Source organism: Pseudophryne corroboree, chromosome 2 (assembly GCF_028390025.1).
Source record: "Pseudophryne corroboree isolate aPseCor3 chromosome 2, aPseCor3.hap2, whole genome shotgun sequence".
Taxonomy (NCBI): domain Eukaryota; kingdom Metazoa; phylum Chordata; class Amphibia; order Anura; family Myobatrachidae; genus Pseudophryne; species Pseudophryne corroboree.
Window position 1 is genome coordinate 5412575 of NC_086445.1, and position 19859 is coordinate 5432433.

Here is a 19859-nt window from a genome sequence, read left to right on the forward strand (position 1 = left end):
TACAGGTGATGGTAATCATACAGCAAGATGGAAGTGCAGGAGCAGAGCATTGTGTCCTCCTGGAGAGGGTCATGTTGGGAGGTATGATATAGGTATGAGCACTGGGTCAGTATTAGCGTACAGCACAGGTGATGGTAATCATACAGTAAGAGGGAAGAGCAGGAGCAGAGCATTGTGTCCTCCTGGATAGGTCATGTTGGGGGTTATGACATAGGTATGAGCACTAGGTCAGTATTAGGGTACAGCACAGGTGATGGTAATCATACAGTAAGAGGGAAGAGCAGGAGCAGAGCATTGTGTCCTCCTGGAGAGGGTCATGTTGGGAGGTATGACATAGGTATGAGCACTGGGTCAGTATTAGGGTACAGCACAGGTGATGGTAATCATACAGTAAGAGGGAAGTGCAGGAGCAGAGCATTGTGTCCTCCTGGAGAGGTCATGTTGGGAGGAATGACATAGGTATGAGCACTGGGTCAGTATTAGGGTAAAACACAGGTGACGGTAATCATACAGTAAGAGGGAAGAGAAGGAGCAGAGCATTGTGTCCTCTTGGAGAGGTCATGTTGGGAGGTATGACATAGGTATGAGCACTGGGTCAGTATTAGGGTACAGCACAGGTGATGGTAATCATACAGTAAGAGGGAAGAGCAGGAGCAGGGCATTGTGTCCTCCTGGAGAGGTCATGTTGGGAGGTATGACATAGGTATGAACACTGGGTCAGTATTAGGGTACAGCACAGGTGATGGTAATCATACAGTAAGAGGGAAGTGCAGGAGCAGAGCATTGTGTCCTCCTGGAGAGGTCATGTTGGGAGGTATGACATAGGTATGAGCACTGGGTCAGTATTATTGTACAGCACAGGTGATGGTAATCATACAGTAAGAGGGAAGAGCAGGAGCAGAGCATTGTGTCCTCCTGGAGAGGTCATGTTGGGAGGTATGACATAGGTATGAGCACTGGGTCAGTATTATTGTACAGCACAGGTGATGGTAATCATACAGTAAGAGGGAAGAGCAGGAGCAGAGCATTGTGTCCTCCTGGAGAGGTCATGTTGGGAGGTATGACATAGGTATGAGCACTGGGTCAGTATTATTGTACAGCACAGGTGATGGTAATCATACAGTAAGAGGGAAGAGCAGGAGCAGAGCATTGTGTCCTCCTGGAGAGGTCATGTTGGGAGGTATGACATAGGTATGAGCACTGGGTCAGTATTATTGTACAGCACAGGTGATGGTAATCATACAGTAAGAGGGAAGAGCAGGAGCAGAGCATTGTGTCCTCCTGGAGAGGGTCATGTTGGGAGGTATGCAGAAGGGTTAAATGAGACTTTAGGGCTCCAATGTTTTTATAACAGGAACATAGGTATTGTTTTTCATACTGTATGTTGATAGTGTCTTTCTCCAGGTGGGTAAATGACCTTGTACTGTATGTTCACGTGTGTGAGAGAACAACTATGGTGTGATTGTTGTTACTATTCCTGTGCATTACACACGGGATGTATAGGACGGTAACAGAATTGTATTCATGTTATTTCTTCAGGTTTGTTCTTTGACGTTACAAAATGTGCCCAAAATACCACTGGTTCCGATGTTCCTCTGTGCGTCTACAACGATGGTACCGGGAACCCTCTCTTTCCACAATGGCTGACCATAATCTTATTGTGTCTGTATCTCATCCTTGTCGCCACCATTATAGTTAACATGGCGATTTCAGCAATTGGGTAAGAATAATTCCTCTACATATTTTATTTTTTTATTGTCTTTTACTTCCAATAAGAGATGAATGGATTCATTTCCCGAAGTACCGAATCCACCCAAACATTGAGATCCGAGCCCAGCTCATGTTTCCTGTAAGCCTTGGATCCGAGAGCGAGACACAACGCCCTTATCCCGATGTTGGATTCTCGCGAGTTTTGGATTCTATATAAGTCCCCATGCATCGGCGCCATCTTCACTCCCGCATTGGAGAGTGTAGTCCTCCCATGTGCTCTGTGTCCTCCCATGTGCTCTGTGTCCTCCCATGTGCTCTGTCCTCCCATGTGCTCTGTCCTCCCATGTGCTCTGTCCTCCCATGTGCTATGTGTCCTCCCATGTGCTCTGTCCTCCCATGTGCTGTGTGTCCTCCCATGTGCTGTGTGTCCTCCCATGTGCTCTGTCCTCCCATGTGCTCTGTGTCCTCCCATGTGCTATGTGTCCTCCCATGTGCTCTGTCCTCCCATGTGCTCTGTGTCCTCCCATGTGCTCTGTGTCCTCCCATGTGCTCTGTGTCCTCCCATGTGCTCTGTGTCCTCCCATGTGCTCTGTGTCCTCCCATGTGCTGTGTGTCCTCCCATGTGCTGTGTGTCCTCCCATGTGCTCTGTGTCCTCCCATGTGCTGTGTGTCCTCCCATGTGCTCTGTGTCCTCCCATGTGCTCTGTGTCCTCCCATGTGCTCTATATCCTCCCATGTGCTCTGTGTCCTCCCATGTGCTGTGTGTCCTCCCATGTGCTGTGTGTCCTCCCATGTGCTGTGTGTCCTCTCATGTGCTCTGTGTCCTCCCATGTGCTCTGTATCCTCCCATGTGCTCTGTGTCCTACCATGTGCTCAGTGTCCTCCCATGTGCTCTGTGTCCTCCCATGTGCTGTGTGTCCTCCCATGTGCTCTGTGTCCTCCCATGTGCTGTGTGTCCTCCCATGTGCTGTGTGTCCTCCCATGTGCTGTGTGTCCTCCCATGTGCTCTGTGTCCTCCCATGTGCTCTGTCCTCCCATGTGCTCTGTATCCTCCCATGTGCTCTATGTCCTCCCATGTGCTCTGTGTCCTCCCATGTGCTCTGTATCCTCCCATGTGCTCTGTGTCCTCCCATGTGCTCAGTGTCCTCCCATGTGCTATGTGTCCTCCCATGTGCTATGTGTCCTCCCATGTGCTGTGTGTCCTCCCATGTGCTCTGTGTCCTCCCATGTGCTCTGTTTCCTCCCATGTGCTCTGTGTCCTCCCATGTGCTCTGTCCTCCCATGTGCTCTGTATCCTCCCATGTGCTCTGTATCCTACCATGTGCTCTGTGTCCTCCCATGTGCTCTGTGTCCTCCCATGTGCTCTGTCATCCCATGTCCTCTGTGTCCTCCCATGTGCCCTGTGTCCCTCCCATGTGCTGTGTGTCCTCCCATGTGCTCTGTGTCCTCCCATGTGCTCTGTGTCCTCCCATGTGCTCTGTGTCCTCCCATGTGCTCTGTGTCCTCCCATGTGCTGTGTGTCCTCCCATGTGCTCTGTGTCCTCCCATGTGCTCTGTGTCCTCCCATGTGCTCTGTGTCCTCCCATGTGCTGTGTGTCCTCCCATGTGCTCTGTGTCCTCCCATGTGCTGTGTGTCCTCCCATGTGCTGTGTGTCCTCCCATGTGCTGTGTGTCCTCCCATGTGCTGTGTGTCCTCCCATGTGCTGTGTGTCCTCCCATGTGCTGTGTGTCCTCCCATGTGCTGTGTGTCCTCCCATGTGCTGTGTGTCCACCCATGTGCTGTGTATCCTCCCATGTGCTCTGTGTCCTTCCATGTGCTCTGTATCCTCCCATGTGCTCTGTGTCCTCCCATGTGCTCTGTGTCCTCCCATGTGCTCTGTGTCCTCCCATGTGCTCTGTGTCCTCCCATGTGCTCTGTGTCCTCCCATGTGCTGTGTGTCCTCCCATGTGCTGTGTGTCCACCCATGTGCTGTGTATCCTCCCATGTGCTCTGTATCCTCCCATGTGCTCTGTGTCCTTCCATGTGCTCTGTATCCTCCCATGTGCTCTGTGTCCTCCCATGTGCTCTGTGTCCTCCCATGTGCTCTGTGTCCTCCCATGTGCTCTGTGTCCTCCCATGTGCTCTGTGTCCTCCCATGTGTTCTGTGTCCTCCCATGTGCTCTGTGTCCTCCCATGTGCTCTGTCCTCCCATGTGCTCTGTATCCTCCCATGTGCTCTGTGTCCTCCCATGTGCTGTGTATCCTCCCATGTGCTGTGTATCCTCCCATGTGCTCTGTGTCCTCCCATGTGCTGTGTGTCCTCCCATGTGCTGTGTATCCTCCCATGTGCTCTGTGTCCTCCCATGTGCTGTGTGTCCTCCCATGTGCTCTGTATCCTCCCATGTGCTCTGTGTCCTTCCATGTGCTGTGTATCCTCCCATGTGCTCTGTGTCCTCCCATGTGCTGTGTGTCCTCCCATGTGTTGTGTGTCCTCCCATGTGCTCTGTGTCCTACCATGTGCTCTGTGTCCTCTCATGTGCTCTGTGTCCTCCCATGTGCTCTGTATCCTCCCATGTGCTCTGTGTCCTCCCATGTGCTCTGTATCCTCCCATGTGCTCTGTGTCCTCCCATGTTCTCTGTATCCTCCCATGTGCTCTGTGTCCTCCCATGTGCTCTGTGTCCTCCCATGTGCTCTGTGTCCTCCCATGTGCTCTGTGTTCTCCCATGTGCTCTGTGTCCTCCCATGTGCTCTGTGTCCTCCCATGTGCTCTGTGTCCTACCATGTGCTCTGTCCTCCCATGTGCTCTGTTTCCTCCCATGTGCTCTGTCCTCTCATGTGCTCTGTTTCCTCCCATGTGCTCTGTCCTCTCATGTGCTCTATGTCCTCCCATGTGCTCTGTATCCTGCCATGTGCTCTGTGTCCTCCCATGTGCTCTGTGTCCTCCCATGTGCTCTGTGTTCTCCCATGTGCTCTGTGTCCTCCCATGTGCTCTGTGTCCTCCCATGTGCTGTGTGTCCTCCCATGTGCTCTGTGTCCTCCCATGTGCTCTGTGTCCTCCCATGTGCTGTGTGTCCTCCCATGTGCTGTGTGTCCTCCCATGTGCTCTGTGTCCTCCCATGTGCTCTGTGTCCTCCCATGTGCTCTGTGTCCTCCCATGTGCTCTGTGTCCTCCCATGTGCTGTGTGTCCTCCCATGTGCTGTGTGTCCTCCCATGTGCTCTGTGTCCTCCCATGTGCTCTGTATCCTCCCATGTGCTCTGTGTCCTCCCATGTGCTGTGTGTCCTCCCATGTGCTCTGTGTTCTCCCATGTGCTCTGTGTCCTCCCATGTGCTCTGTGTCCTCCCATGTGCTGTGTGTCCTCCCATGTGCTCTGTGTCCTCCCATGTGCTCTGTGTCCTCCCATGTGCTGTGTGTCCTCCCATGTGCTGTGTGTCCTCCCATGTGCTCTGTGTCCTCCCATGTGCTATGTGTCCTCCCATGTGCTCTGTGTCCTCCCATGTGCTGTGTGTCCTCCCATGTGCTGTGTGTCCTCCCATGTGCTCTGTGTCCTCCCATGTGCTCTGTATCCTCCCATGTGCTGTGTATCCTCCCATGTGCTCTGTGTCCTCCCATGTGCTGTGTGTCCTCCCATGTGCTGTGTGTCCTCCCATGTGCTCTGTGTCCTCCCATGTGCTCTGTGTCCTCCCATGTGCTCTGTGTCCTCTCATGTGCTCTGTGTCCTCCTATGTGCTCTGTATCCTCCCATGTGCTCTGTGTCCTCCCATGTGCTCTGTATCCTCCCATGTGCTCTGTGTCCTCCCATGTTCTCTGTATCCTCCCATGTGCTCTGTGTCCTCCCATGTGCTCTGTGTCCTCCCATGTGCTCTGTGTCCTCCCATGTGCTCTGTGTCCTCCCATGTGCTCGGTGTCCTCCCATGTGCTCTGTGTCCTCCCATGTGCTCTGTGTCCTCCCATGTGCTCTGTGTCCTACCATGTGCTCTGTCCTCCCATGTGCTCTGTTTCCTCCCATGTGCTCTGTCCTCTCATGTGCTCTGTTTCCTCCCATGTGCTCTGTCCCCTCATGTGCTCTATGTCCTCCCATGTGCTCTGTGTCCTCCCATGTGCTCTGTGTCCTCCCATGTGCTCTGTGTCCTCCCATGTGCTCTGTGTCCTCCCATGTGCTGTGTGTCCTCCCATGTGCTCTGTGTCCTCCCATGTGCTCTGTGTCCTCCCATGTGCTGTGTGTCCTCCCATGTGCTGTGTGTCCTCCCATGTGCTCTGTGTCCTCCCATGTGCTGTGTCCTCCCATGTGCTCTGTGTCCTCCCATGTGCTGTGTGTCCTCCCATGTGCTGTGTGTCCTCCCATGTGCTCTGTGTCCTCCCATGTGCTCTGTGTCCTCCCATGTGCTCTGTGTCCTCCCATGTGCTCTGTGTTCTCCCATGTGCTCTGTGTCCTCCCATGTGCTCTGTGTCCTCCCATGTGCTCTGTGTCCTACCATGTGCTCTGTCCTCCCATGTGCTCTGTTTCCTCCCATGTGCTCTGTCCTCTCATGTGCTCTGTTTCCTCCCATGTGCTCTGTCCCCTCATGTGCTCTATGTCCTCCCATGTGCTCTGTATCCTGCCATGTGCTCTGTGTCCTCCCATGTGCTCTGTGTCCTCCCATGTGCTCTGTGTCCTCCCATGTGCTCTGTGTCCTCCCATGTGCTGTGTGTCCTCCCATGTGCTGTGTGTCCTCCCATGTGCTCTGTGTCCTCCCATGTGCGGTGTCCTCCCATGTGCTCTGTGTCCTCCCATGTGCTGTGTGTCCTCCCATGTGCTGTGTATCCTCCCATGTGCTCTGTGTCCTCCCATGTGCTGTGTGTCCTCCCATGTGCTCTGTATCCTCCCATGTGCTCTGTGTCCTCCCATGTGCTGTGTATCCTCACATGTGCTCTGTGTCCTCCCATGTGCTGTGTGTCCTCCCATGTGCTCTGTGTCCTCCCATGTGCTCTGTGTCCTCCCATGTGCTCTGTGTCCTCTCATGTGCTCTGTGTCCTCCCATGTGCTCTGTATCCTCCCATGTGCTCTGTGTCCTCCCATGTGCTCTGTATCCTCCCATGTGCTCTGTGTCCTCCCATGTTCTCTGTATCCTCCCATGTGCTCTGTGTCCTCCCATATGCTCTGTGTCCTCCCATGTGCTCTGTGTCCTCCCATGTGCTCTGTGTCCTACCATGTGCTCTGTGTCCTCCCATGTGCTCTGCGTCCTACCATGTGCTCTGTCCTCCCATGTGCTCTGTTTCCTCCCATGTGCTCTGTCCTCTCATGTGCTCTGTTTCCTCCCATGTGCTCTGTATCCTGCCATGTGCTCTGTGTCCTCCCATGTGCTGTGTGTCCTCCCATGTGCTGTGTGTCCTCCCATGTGCTCTGTTTACTCCCATGTGCTCTGTCCTCCCATGTGCTCTGTTTCCTCCCATGTGCTCTATCCTCTCATGTGCTCTGTTTCCTCCCATGTGCTCTGTATCCTGCCATGTGCTCTGTGTCCTCCCATGTGCTCTGTGTCCTCCCATGTGCTCTGTGTTCTCCCATGTGCTCTGTGTCCTCCCATGTGCTCTGTGTCCTCCCATGTGCTGTGTGTCCTCCCATGTGCTCTGTGTCCTCCCATGTGCTCTGGGTCCTCCCATGTGCTGTGTGTCCCCCCATGTGCTCTGGGTCCTCCCATGTGCTGTGTGTCCCCCCCATGTGCTCTGTGTCCCCCCATGTGCTCTGTGTCCTCTCATGTGCTCTGTGTCCTCCCATGTGCTCTGTGTCCTCCCATGTGCTCTGTGTCCTCCCATGTGCTCTGTGTCCTCCCATGTGCTCTGTGTCCTCCCATGTGCTCTGTGTCCTCCCATGTGCTGTGTGTCCTCCCATGTGCTGTGTGTCCTCCCATGTGCTCTGTGTCCTCCCATGTGCCTTGTATCCTCTCATGTGCTCTGTGTCCTCCCATGTGCTCTGTGTCCTCCCATGTGCTCTGTGTCCTCCCATGTGCTCTGTGTCCTCCCATGTGCTCTGTCCTCCCATGTGCTCTGTGTCCTCCCATGTGCTCTGTATCCTCCCATGTGCTCTGTCCTCCCATGTGCTCTGTGTCCTCCCATGTGCTCTGTGTCCTCCCATGTGCTCTGTCCTCCCATGTGCTCTGTATCCTCCCATGTGCTCTGTGTCCTCCCATGTGCTGTGTATCCTCCCATGTGCTCTGTGTCCTCCCATGTGCTGTGTGTCCTCCCATGTGCTGTGTATCCTCCCATGTGCTCTGTGTCCTCCCATGTGCTGTGTGTCCTCCCATGTGCTCTGTATCCTCCCATGTGCTCTGTGTCCTCCCATGTGCTGTGTATCCTCCCATGTGCTCTGTGTCCTCCCATGTGCTGTGTGTCCTCCCATGTGCTCTGTGTCCTCCCATGTGCTCTGTGTCCTCCCATGTGCTCTGTGTCCTCCCATGTGCTGTGTCCTCTCATGTGCTCTGTGTCCTCCCATGTGCTCTGTATCCTCCCATGTGCTCTGTGTCCTCCCATGTGCTCTGTATCCTCCCATGTGCTCTGTCCTCCCATGTGCTCTGTGTCCTCCCATGTGCTCTGTGTCCTACCATGTGCTCTGTGTCCTACCATGTGCTCTGTCCTCCCATGTGCTCTGTTTCCTCCCATGTGCTCTGTCCTCTCATGTGCTCTGTTTCCTCCCATGTGCTCTGTCCTCTCATGTGCTCTATGTCCTCCCATGTGCTCTGTATCCTGCCATGTGCTCTGTGTCCTCCCATGTGCTCTGTGTCCTCCCATGTGCTCTATGTCCTCCCATGTGCTCTATGTCCTCCCATGTGCTCTGTGTCCCCCCATGTGCTCTGTATCCTCTCATGTGCTCTATGTCCTCCCATGTGCTCTGTCCTCCCATGTGCTCTGTGCCCTCCCATGTGCTCTGTCCTCTCATGTGCTCTATGTCCTCCCATGTGCTCTGTGTCCTCCCATGTGCTCTGTCCTCTCATGTGCTCTATGTCCTCCCATGTGCTCTGTCCTCTCATGTGCTCTATGTCCTCCCATGTGCTCTGTCCTCCCATGTGCTCTGTGCCCTCCCATGTGCTCTATGTCCTCCCATGTGCTCTATGTCCTCCCATGTGCTCTGTGTCCTCCCATGTGCTCTGTCCTCTCATGTGCTCTATGTCCTCCCATGTGCTCTGTCCTCTCATGTGCTCTATGTCCTCCCATGTGCTCTATGTCCTCCCATGTGCTCTGTCCTCCCATGTGCTCTGTGTCATCCCATGTGTTCTGGGTCCTCCCATGTACTCTGTCCTCCCATGTGCTCTGTGTCCTCCCATGTGCTCTGTATCCTCCCATGTGCTCTGTCCTCCCATGTGCTCTGTGTCCTCCCATGTGCTCTGTATCCTCCCATGTGCTCTGTATCCTCCCATGTGCTATGTGTCCTCCCATGTGCTCTGTGTCCTCCCATGTGCTCTGTATCCTCCCATGTGCTATGTGTCCTCCCATGTGCTCTGTGTCCTCCCATGTGCTCTGTGTCCTCCCATGTGCTCTGTGTCCTCCCATGTGCTATGTGTCCTCCCATGTGCTCTGTGTCCTCCCATGTGCTCTGTGTCCTCCCATGTGCTCTGTGTCCTCCCATGTGCTGTGTGTCCTCCCATGTGCTCTGTGTCCTCCCATGTGCTCTGTGTCCTCCCACCTGCTCTGTGTCCTCCCATGTGCTCTGTATCCTCTCATGTGCTCTGTATCCTCCCATGTGCTCTGTCCTCCCATGTGCTCTGTGTCCTCCCATGTGCTCTGTATCCTCCCATGTGCTCTGTCCTCCCATGTGCTCTGTGTCCTCCCATGTGCTCTGTGTCCTCCCACGTGCTCTGTGTCCTCCCACGTGCTCTGTGTCCTCCCATGTGCTCTGTCCTCCCATGTGCTCTGTATCCTCCCATGTGCTCTGTGCAATCCCATGTGTTCTGGGTCCTCCCATGTGCTCTGTGTCCTCCCATGTGCTCTGTATCCTCCCACGTGCTCTGTGTCCTCCCATGTGCTCTGTCCTCCCATGTGCTCTGTATCCTCCCATGTGCTCTGTGCAATCCCATGTGTTCTGGGTCCTCCCATGTGCTCTGTGTCCTCCCATGTGCTCTGTATCCTCCCATGTGCTTTGTCCTCCAATGTGCTATATCCTCCCATCTGCTAGGTGTCCTCCCATGTTCTCTGTCCTCCATATTCTCTGTGTCCTCCCATGTTCTAGGTGTCCTCCCATGTTCTCTGTCCTCCATAGGCCTGCTGTTGTAGGGGCGATTCAGGGGCTCTTCTGATCTGACAAGGGGCTCTGCTCGCTGCCCCCCAAAAATAATATATTTTTAATTAATATTTTCTGCTGTATCATCATCCCAGGGACTGCTGCTGTGTGCATCCATCTAGGCCCTAGGTGTTTTGGTCTACATCCATCCACAGGCTTTGGCACAGTGCACTTAAAAAAGTGTTATTAGTGTCCTCAGAAATGCAGTTGTACCCAATGTCCACTTAACCACGGACATGTGGACAAGTGGAACAGGGCAGACTAAGGACTATATGACTGTGACAGCCCACTGGGTAGATGTATTGCCTCCCGCAGCAACAGCAGCGGCGGCACCAGTAGCAGCATCTCGCAAACGCCAACTTGTTCCTAGGCAGGCTATGCTATGTATCACCGCTTTCCAGAAGAGAAAACAGAAAAATGATAAGAGTTAAGCTGGAAAGAGCACAGAAAAGAACTGTGCATTCTAAGATGGTATCACAAATCCCAAAGGAGAGTCCAAGTGTGTCGGCGGTTGCGATGCCTGACCTTCCCAACACTGGACGGGAAGTGGTGGCTCCTTCCACCATTTGTACACCCCCTGCAAGTGCTGGAAGGAGCACCCGCAGTCCAGTTCCTGATAGTCAAATTGAAGATGTCAGTGTTGAAGTACACCAGGATGAGGATATGGGTGTTGCTGGCACTGAGGAGGAAGTTGACGATGAGGATTCTGATGGTGATGTGGTTTGTTTAAATCAGGCACCGGGGGAGACACCTGTTGTCCTTGGAACGAAGAAGCCCATTGTGATGACTGGGCAAAATACCAAAAAATCCACCTCTTCGGTGTGGAATTATTTTAACACAAATGCGGACAACAGGTGTCAAGCTGTGTGTTGCCTTTGTCAAGCTGTAATAAATAGGGGTAAGGACGTTAACCACCTCGGAACATCCTCCCTTATATGTCACTTGCAATGCATTATCAGAAGTCAGTGTAATGTTCTGAAACTTTGGGTAAGAGCGGAAGCAGTCCACTGACACCTAAATGATGTGGTTTTGTTTGTTAGAATTATAGATGAGCGGGTTCGGTTCTCAGAGAACCGAACCCTACCAGACCTCACGCTCCGAGCCCGGATCCGAGTCAGGCTCGGGTTTTCCCACCTGACTCAGAAACCAGAACGAGGAAAAACATCTTCAGTCCCGCTGTTGGATTCTCGCAGGGTTTGGATTCCATATAAGGAGCCGTGCGTCCACGCCATTTTCACTCCGGCATTGGAGAGTGTACAGAGAGGACGTGTCTCCGTTCTCTGTGTCCTCAGTGTCCGTGTCTTGTGCTGCATCTGTCCAGTCACAGTGGTTGTGTCCTCTGCTGTCATATGTCCTGCGCTGCTGTATAGGGTGCTGTCTTGTACTGCATCAGTCCAGTGGTGGTGTCCCTGTGCTGCCTTATATGTCCAGTGGTACTGCTGTATATATGTCCAGTGATCCTGCCAACAATTACTGACATGTCGTCTACTGTCACTGCATATGATTCTGTCACCATTGAAAGAATGGTGGAGGATTATATGAGTGACAGCATCCAAGTAGGCACGTCAGTACGTATACTGGCAGGAAAAAGAGGCAATTTGGAGGCCCTTGCACAAACTGGCTTCATTCTACCTAAGTTGCCCTCCATCCAGTGTGTACTCCGAAAGAGTGTTTAGTGCAACCGCTCACCTTGTCAGCAATCGGCGTACGAGGTTACTTCCAGAAAATGTGGAGAAGATGATGTTCATTAAAATGAATTATAATCAATTCCTCCGTGGAGACATTCACCAGCAATTGCCTCCAGAAAGTACATGGGGACCTGAGATGGTGGATTCCAGTGGGGACGAATTAATAATCTGTGAGGAGGGGGATGTACACAGTGAAAGGGGTGAGGAATTGGAGGATGATGATGAGGTGGACATCTTGCCTCTGTAGAGCCAGTTTGTGCAAGGAGAGATTGATTGCTTCTTTTTTGGTGGGGGCCCAAACCAACCAGTCATTTCAGTCACAGTCGTGTGGCAGACCCTGTCGCTGAAATGATGGGTTTGTTAAAGTGTGCATGTCCTGTTTATACAACATAAGGGTGGGTGGGAGGGCCCAAGGACAATTCCATCTTGCACCTCTTTTTCTTCTTTGCATCATGTGATGTTTGGGGATTAGTTTTTTAAAGTGCCATCCTGTCTGCCACTTCCGTTTATGTCCTGTGATTTTGCCGTATAATTCCAGTGATATTTTTTTACCCCATTTAGTAGGTAGGTGTTATTTTTGTTCTTGTTACCACAGTGCATTACCTTACACTTGTCTGTATTGAAGCGCATTCTCCATTTCGCTGCCCAAGCTTCTAATTTAACTAAGTCGTTCTGAAGAGACTCAGCATCCCCCTCCGCATTTATAACTTTACACAATTTGGTATCATCTGCAAAAATTGACACCATGCTCTCTAGACCTTCTGTTAGGTCGTTAATGAAAATATTGAACAATAGCGGTCATAATACTGAGCCTTGCGGCACACCACTTAGCACTTCAGTCCAATTTGAAAAAGATCCATTAACCACAACGCGCTGATCCCTATTATCTAACCAGTTTTTGACCCAAGTGCATATTGAGCTTCCTAGCCCTGTTTCTTGTAGCTTGTAGATAAGTCTCATGTGTGGTACAGTGTCGAATGCTTTGGCAAAATCTAAAAAGATTACATCCACATCTTTACCCTGATCTAGGTTTGCGCTTACTGTTTCATAAAAGCCAAGTAAGTTGGCTTGACAGGATCTGTCCTTCATAAACCCATGTTGATTCCTTTTAATGACCTTATTGACTTCAAGGAACTTCTGAATACTATCTCATAGAATACTTTCCAATACGTTCCCCACTATAGATGTAAGACTAACTGGTCTATAATTACCTGGTTCAGCTTTACTTCCCTTTTTGAATATAGGCACTACTTCTGCTATATGCCAGTCTTTGGGAACCATACCTGATATTACTGAATCCTTAAAGATCAAAAATAGCGGTTTTGCAAGTTAAGAGTGAAGCTCCATTAGAACCCTTGGGTGAATACCATCGGGACCTGGTGACTTAAAAATCTTTAAATGTTTTAATCGGTCACAGACTACTTCCTCGCTTAAATAAGTACCTATCAGTGGGATATTCTCATTATATAGATTATGTGTTAGTCCCTGAATTGGGTCCTCTCTAGTAAATACTGTTGAAAAAAACTCATTTAGTGTGTCCGCTATGGTATTATCATTTTTGCTTAAGACTCCCAACTTGTTTTTTAAAGGGCCTATATTCTCCTTCTTTAGTCTCTTGCTATTAATGTATTTAAATAATTTTTTGGGATTCACTTTGCTTTCCTTTGCTACTAGTTTTTCAGTTTCTAATTTAGCCGCTCTTATTTCCTTTTTGCATATTTTGTTACATTCCTTATAGTGCTGAAATGACTCTGCTTCCCCGTCAGATTTGTATTTTTTAAATGCTCGCCAATTCTTGCCCATAAGTTCCTTTATCTTTTTGTTAAGCCACATCGGTTTATGATTTTTATTCCTTTTTTTGCTGCTCGGAGGAATAAATTTGAGAGTATTTTTAGCTAGCAGGAATTTTAGTACCTCCCATTTTTGCGTAGTATTTTTTTCCTAAAAACAAACCTTCCCATTCATTATCCCTGAAAAATACCCTCATCTTTTCAAAATTTGCTTTGCTAAAGTTTAGAGTCCTAGTTGAGCCAGTATAGGGCTGTTTATGAAAACTGATATTGAATGTGACCATATTGTGGTCGCTGTTTCCTATGGGTTCCCCTACTATAATACCTGATACCAAATCCCCATTGTTTGTTAATACCAGGTCTGAGATTGCATTGTACCTAGTTGGTTCCTCAGTTAGTTGAACTAAGTAGTTATCATTAAGTGTGTTTAAAAACATATTTCCCCTAGCAGTATCACATGAATCGTTTTTCCAGTTTATCTCTGGATAGTTAAAATCTCCCATCACTACTATGTCTCCTACTCCTGCTGCTCTTTCAATTTGCTTTAGTAACAATTCATCATCAGATACGTTGATACCAGGCGGCCTATAGCATACACCCAATACTAACTTTTTTATTCCTTTTTCCCCGCATGCAATTTCTACCCATAATGTCTCGACAGTGTCTACAGTCTCCTCCTGAATATCTTCCCGTATATCAGGTTTTAAAAACGGCTTTACATAAAGACACACCCCTCCACCCTTTTTATTTAGTCTGTCTCTCCTAAACAGTGTATAGCCCTCTAGAGTGACTGTCCAATCATGAGATTCATCCCACCAAGTTTCAGTAATGCCTATAATATCATACTGTTTTGCTGCAAGTATTTCTAGTTCACCCTTTTTACCAGTAATGCTTCTGGCGTTTACATACATACAACTAAGATAAGTATTTTCCCTTGCGTTAGGGACATCTCTCACCTTATGCATCAACAATGACCTGTAATCGTCATTGGTTAGTGATTTGGTAAAAATCTCTTTTAGAACCCATGTTAGTAACCTTACCGCCTGCTCTTACCCTCCCCCCAACTTCTCCCCCATTTCGTTTACTACCGCCATCCCCACTATTCTCACTGCATGACCCGTAGTTTCTAGCTAAACCCCCCCCCCCCCAGGCTCCTAGTTTAAAATCTCCTCCAACCTTCTAACCATTCTTCCCCCCAGCACCGCTGCCCCCTCCTCAGTCAGGTGCAATCCGTCACGACAAAAGAGATGGCGCCTGACTGAGAAGTCCGCCCAGTGTTCCAGGAACACAAACCCCTCTTTCCTGCACCAATCCCTAAGCCACACATTTACCTCCCTAATCTCCCTCTGCCTCCCTGGACTAGCGCGTGGCACGGGTAATAATTCTGAGAATATTACCTTAGATGTCCTTGCCTTCAGTTTCTTTCCTAAGTCCCTATAGTCTTTCTTAAGGACATCCCACCTTCCTCTAACATTGTCATTGGTGCCAACGTGCACCAAGACCGCCAGGTCTTTCCTAGAGATGAGCGCCGGAAATTTTTCGGGTTTTGTGTTTTGGTTTTGGGTTCGGTTCCGCGGCCGTGTTTTGGGTTCGACCGCGTTTTGGCAAAACCTCACCGAATTTTTTTTGTCGGATTCGGGTGTGTTTTGGATTCGGGTGTTTTTTTCCAAAAAACCTAAAAAACAGCTTAAATCATAGAATTTGGCGGTCATTTTGATCCCAAAGTATTATTAACCTCAAAAACCATAATTTCCACTCATGTTCAGTCTATTCTGAATACCTCACACCTCACAATATTATTTTTAGTCCTAAAATTTGCACCGAGGTCGCTGTGTGAGTAAGATAAGCGACCCTAGTGGCCGACACAAACACCGGGCCCATCTAGGAGTGGCACTGCAGTGTCACGCAGGATGGCCCTTCCAAAAAACCCTCCCCAAACAGCACATGACGCAAAGAAAAAAAGAGGCGCAATGAGGTAGCTGTGTGAGTAAGATTAGCGACCCTAGTGGCCGACACAAACACCGGGCCCATCTAGGAGTGGCACTGCAGTGTCACGCAGGATGTCCCTTCCAAAAAACCCTCCCCAAACAGCACATGACGCAAAGAAAAAAAGAGGCGCAATGAGGTAGCTGTGTGAGTAAGATAAGCGACCCTAGTGGCCGACACAAACACCGGGCCCATCTAGGAGTGTCACTGCAGTGTCACGCAGGATGTCCCTTCCAAAAAACCCTCCCCAAACAGCACATGACGCAAAGAAAAAAAGAGGCGCAATGAGGTAGCTGTGTGAGTAAGATAAGCGACCCTAGTGGCCGACACAAACACCGGGCCCATCTAGGAGTGGCACTGCAGTGTCACGCAGGATGTCCCTTCCAAAAAACCCTCCCCAAACAGCACATGACGCAAAGAAAAAGAAAAGAAAAAAGAGGTGCAAGATGGAATTGTCCTTGGGCCCTCCCACCCACCCTTATGTTGTATAAACAAAACAGGACATGCACACTTTAACCAACCCATCATTTCAGTGACAGGGTCTGCCACACGACTGTGACTGATATGACGGGTTGGTTTGGACCCCCCCCCAAAAAGAAGCAATTAATCTCTCCTTGCACAAACTGGCTCTACAGAGGCAAGATGTCCACCTCATCATCACCCTCCGATATATCACCGTGTACATCCCCCTCCTCACAGATTATCAATTCGTCCCCACTGGAATCCACCATCTCAGCTCCCTGTGTACTTTGTGGAGGCAATTGCTGCTGGTCAATGTCTCCGCGGAGGAATTGATTATAATTCATTTTAATGAACATCATCTTCTCCACATTTTCTGGATGTAACCTCGTACGCCGATTGCTGACAAGGTGAGCGGCGGCACTAAACACTCTTTCGGAGTACACACTTGTGGGAGGGCAACTTAGGTAGAATAAAGCCAGTTTGTGCAAGGGCCTCCAAATTGCCTCTTTTTCCTGCCAGTATAAGTACGGACTGTGTGACGTGCCTACTTGGATGCGGTCACTCATATAATCCTCCACCATTCTATCAATGTTGAGAGAATCATATGCAGTGACAGTAGACGACATGTCCGTAATCGTTGTCAGGTCCTTCAGTCCGGACCAGATGTCAGCATCAGCAGTCGCTCCAGACTGCCCTGCATCACCGCCAGCGGGTGGGCTCGGAATTCTGAGCCTTTTCCTCGCACCCCCAGTTGCGGGAGAATGTGAAGGAGGAGATGTTGACAGGTCGCGTTCCGCTTGACTTGACAATTTTGTCACCAGCAGGTCTTTCAACCCCAGCAGACTTGTGTCTGCCGGAAAGAGAGATCCAAGGTAGGCTTTAAATCTAGGATCGAGCACGGTGGCCAAAATGTAGTGCTCTGATTTCAACAGATTGACCACCCGTGAATCCTTGTTAAGCGAATTAAGGGCTCCATCCACAAGTCCCACATGCCTAGCGGAATCGCTCCGTGTTAGCTCCTCCTTCAATGTCTCCAGCTTCTTCTGCAAAAGCCTGATGAGGGGAATGACCTGACTCAGGCTGGCAGTGTCTGAACTGACTTCACGTGTGGCAAGTTCAAAGGGCATCAGAACCTTGCACAACGTTGAAATCATTCTCCACTGCGCTTGAGACAGGTGCATTCCACCTCCTATATCGTGCTCAATTGTATAGGCTTGAATGGCCTTTTGCTGCTCCTCCAACCTCTGAAGCATATAGAGGGTTGAATTCCACCTCGTTACCACTTCTTGCTTCAGATGATGGCAGGGCAGGTTCAGTAGTTTTTGGTGGTGCTCCAGTCTTCTGTACGTGGTGCCTGTACGCCGAAAGTGTCCCGCAATTCTTCTGGCCACCGACAGCATCTCTTGCACGCCCCTGTCGTTTTTTAAAAAATTCTGCACCACCAAATTCAAGGTATGTGCAAAACATGGGACGTGCTGGAATTTGCCCATATTTAATGCACACACAATATTGCTGGCGTTGTCCGATGCCACAAATCCACAGGAGAGTCCAATTGGGGTAAGCCATTCCGCGATGATCTTCCTCAGTTGCCGTAAGAGGTTTTCAGCTGTGTGCGTATTCTGGAAAGCTGTGATACAAAGCGCAGCCTGCCTAGGAAAGAGTTGGCGTTTGCGAGATGCTGCTACTGGTGCCGCCGCTGCTGTTCTTGCGGCGGGAGTCCATACATCTACCCAGTGGGCTGTCACAGTCATATAGTCCTGACCCTGCCCTGCTCCACTTGTCCACATGTCCGTGGTTAAGTGGACATTGGGTACAACTGCATTTTTTAGGACACTGGTGAGTCTTTTTCTGACGTCCGTGTACATTCTCGGTATCGCCTGCCTAGAGAAGTGGAACCTAGATGGTATTTGGTAACGGGGGCACACTGCCTCAATAAATTGTCTAGTTCCCTGTGAACTAACGGCGGATACCGGACGCACGTCTAACACCAACATAGTTGTCAAGGCCTCAGTTATCCGCTTTGCAGCAGGATGACTGCTGTGATATTTCATCTTCCTCGCAAAGGACTGTTGAACAGTCAATTGCTTACTGGAAGTAGTACAAGTGTGGGCTTACGACTTCCCCTCTGGGATGACCATCGACTCCCAGCAGCAACAACAGCAGCGCCAGCAGCAGTAGGCGTTACACGCAAGGATGCATCGGAGGAATCCCAGGCAGGAGAGGACTCGTCAGAATTGCCAGTGACATTGCCTGCAGGACTATTGGCATTCCTGGGGAGGGAGGAAATTGACACTGAGGGAGTTGGTGGGGTGGTTTGCGTGAGCTTGGTTACAAGAGGAAGGGATTTACTGGTCAGTGGACTGCTTCCGCTGTCACCCAAAGTTTTTGAACTTGTCACTGACTTATTATGAATGCGCTGCAGGTGACGTATAAGGGAGGATGTTCCGAGGTGGTTAACGTCCTTACCCCTACTTATTACAGCTTGACAAAGGGAACACACGGCTTGACACCTGTTGTCCGCATTTCTGGTGAAATACTTCCACACCGAAGAGCTGATTTTTTTAGTATTTTCACCAGGCATGTCAACGGCCATATTCCTACCACGGACAACAGGTGTCTCCCCGGGTGCCTGACTTAAACAAACCACCTCACCATCAGAATCCTCCTGGTCAATTTCCTCCCCAGCGCCAGCAACACCCATATCCTCCTCATCCTGGTGTACTTCAACACTGACATCTTCAATCTGACTATCAGAAACTGGACTGCGGGTGCTCCTTCCATCACTTGCAGGGGGCGTGCAAATGGTGGAAGGCGCATGCTCTTCACGTCCAGTGTTGGGAAGGTCAGGCATCGCAACCGACACAATTGGAGTCGGACTCTCCTTGTGGATTTGGGATTTCGAAGAACGCACAGTTCTTTGCGGTGCTACTGCTTTTGCCAGCTTTAGTCTTTTCATTTTTCTAGCGAGAGGCTGAGTGCTTCCATCCTCATGTGAAGCTGAACCACTAGCCATGAACATAGGCCAGGGCCTCAGCCGTTCCTTGCCACTCCGTGTGGTAAATGGCATATTGGCAAGTTTACGCTTCTCCTCCGACAATTTTATTTTAGGTTTTGGAGTCCTTTTTTTACTGATATTTGGTGTTTTGGATTTGACATGCTCTGTACTATGACATTGGGCATCGGCCTTGGCAGACGACGTTGCTGGCATTTCATCGTCTCGGCCATGACTAGTGGCAGCAGCTTCAGCACGAGGTGGAAGTGGATCTTGATCTTTCCCTAATTTTGGAACCTCAACATTTTTGTTCTCCATATTTTAATAGGCACAACTAAAAGGCACCTCAGGTAAACAATGGAGATGGATGGATTGGATACTAGTATACAATTATGGACGGGCTGCCGAGTGCCGACACAGAGGTAGCCACAGCCGTGAACTACCGCACTGTACTGTGTCTGCTGCTAATATATAGACTGGTTGATAAAGAGATAGTATACTCGTAACTAGTATGTATGTATAAAGAAAGAAAAAAAACCACGGTTAGGTGGTATATACAATTATGGACGGGCTGCCGAGTGCCGACACAGAGGTAGCCACAGCCGTGAACTACCGCACTGTACTGTGTCTGCTGCTAATATATAGACTGGTTGATAAAGAGATAGTATACTCGTAACTAGTATGTATGTATAAAGAAAGAAAAAAAACCACGGTTAGGTGGTATATACAATTATGGACGGGCTGCCGAGTGCCGACACAGAGGTAGCCACAGCCGTGAACTACCGCACTGTACTGTGTCTGCTGCTAATATATAGACTGGTTGATAAAGAGATAGTATACCCGTAACTAGTATGTATGTATAAAGAAAGAAAAAAAAAACACGGTTAGGTGGTATATACAATTATGGACGGGCTGCCGAGTGCCGACACAGAGGTAGCCACAGCCGTGAACTACCGCACTGTACTGTGTCTGCTGCTAATATATAGACTGGTTGATAAAG

At 50.0% G+C, this 19859-nt stretch overlaps 1 pseudogene; it reads left to right on the plus strand.

Moving 5' to 3' along the window:
• The window catches only part of LOC134987843 (transient receptor potential cation channel subfamily M member 2-like), a 539791-nt pseudogene that overhangs the window by 502420 nt on the left and 17512 nt on the right, over positions 1 to 19859 (plus strand).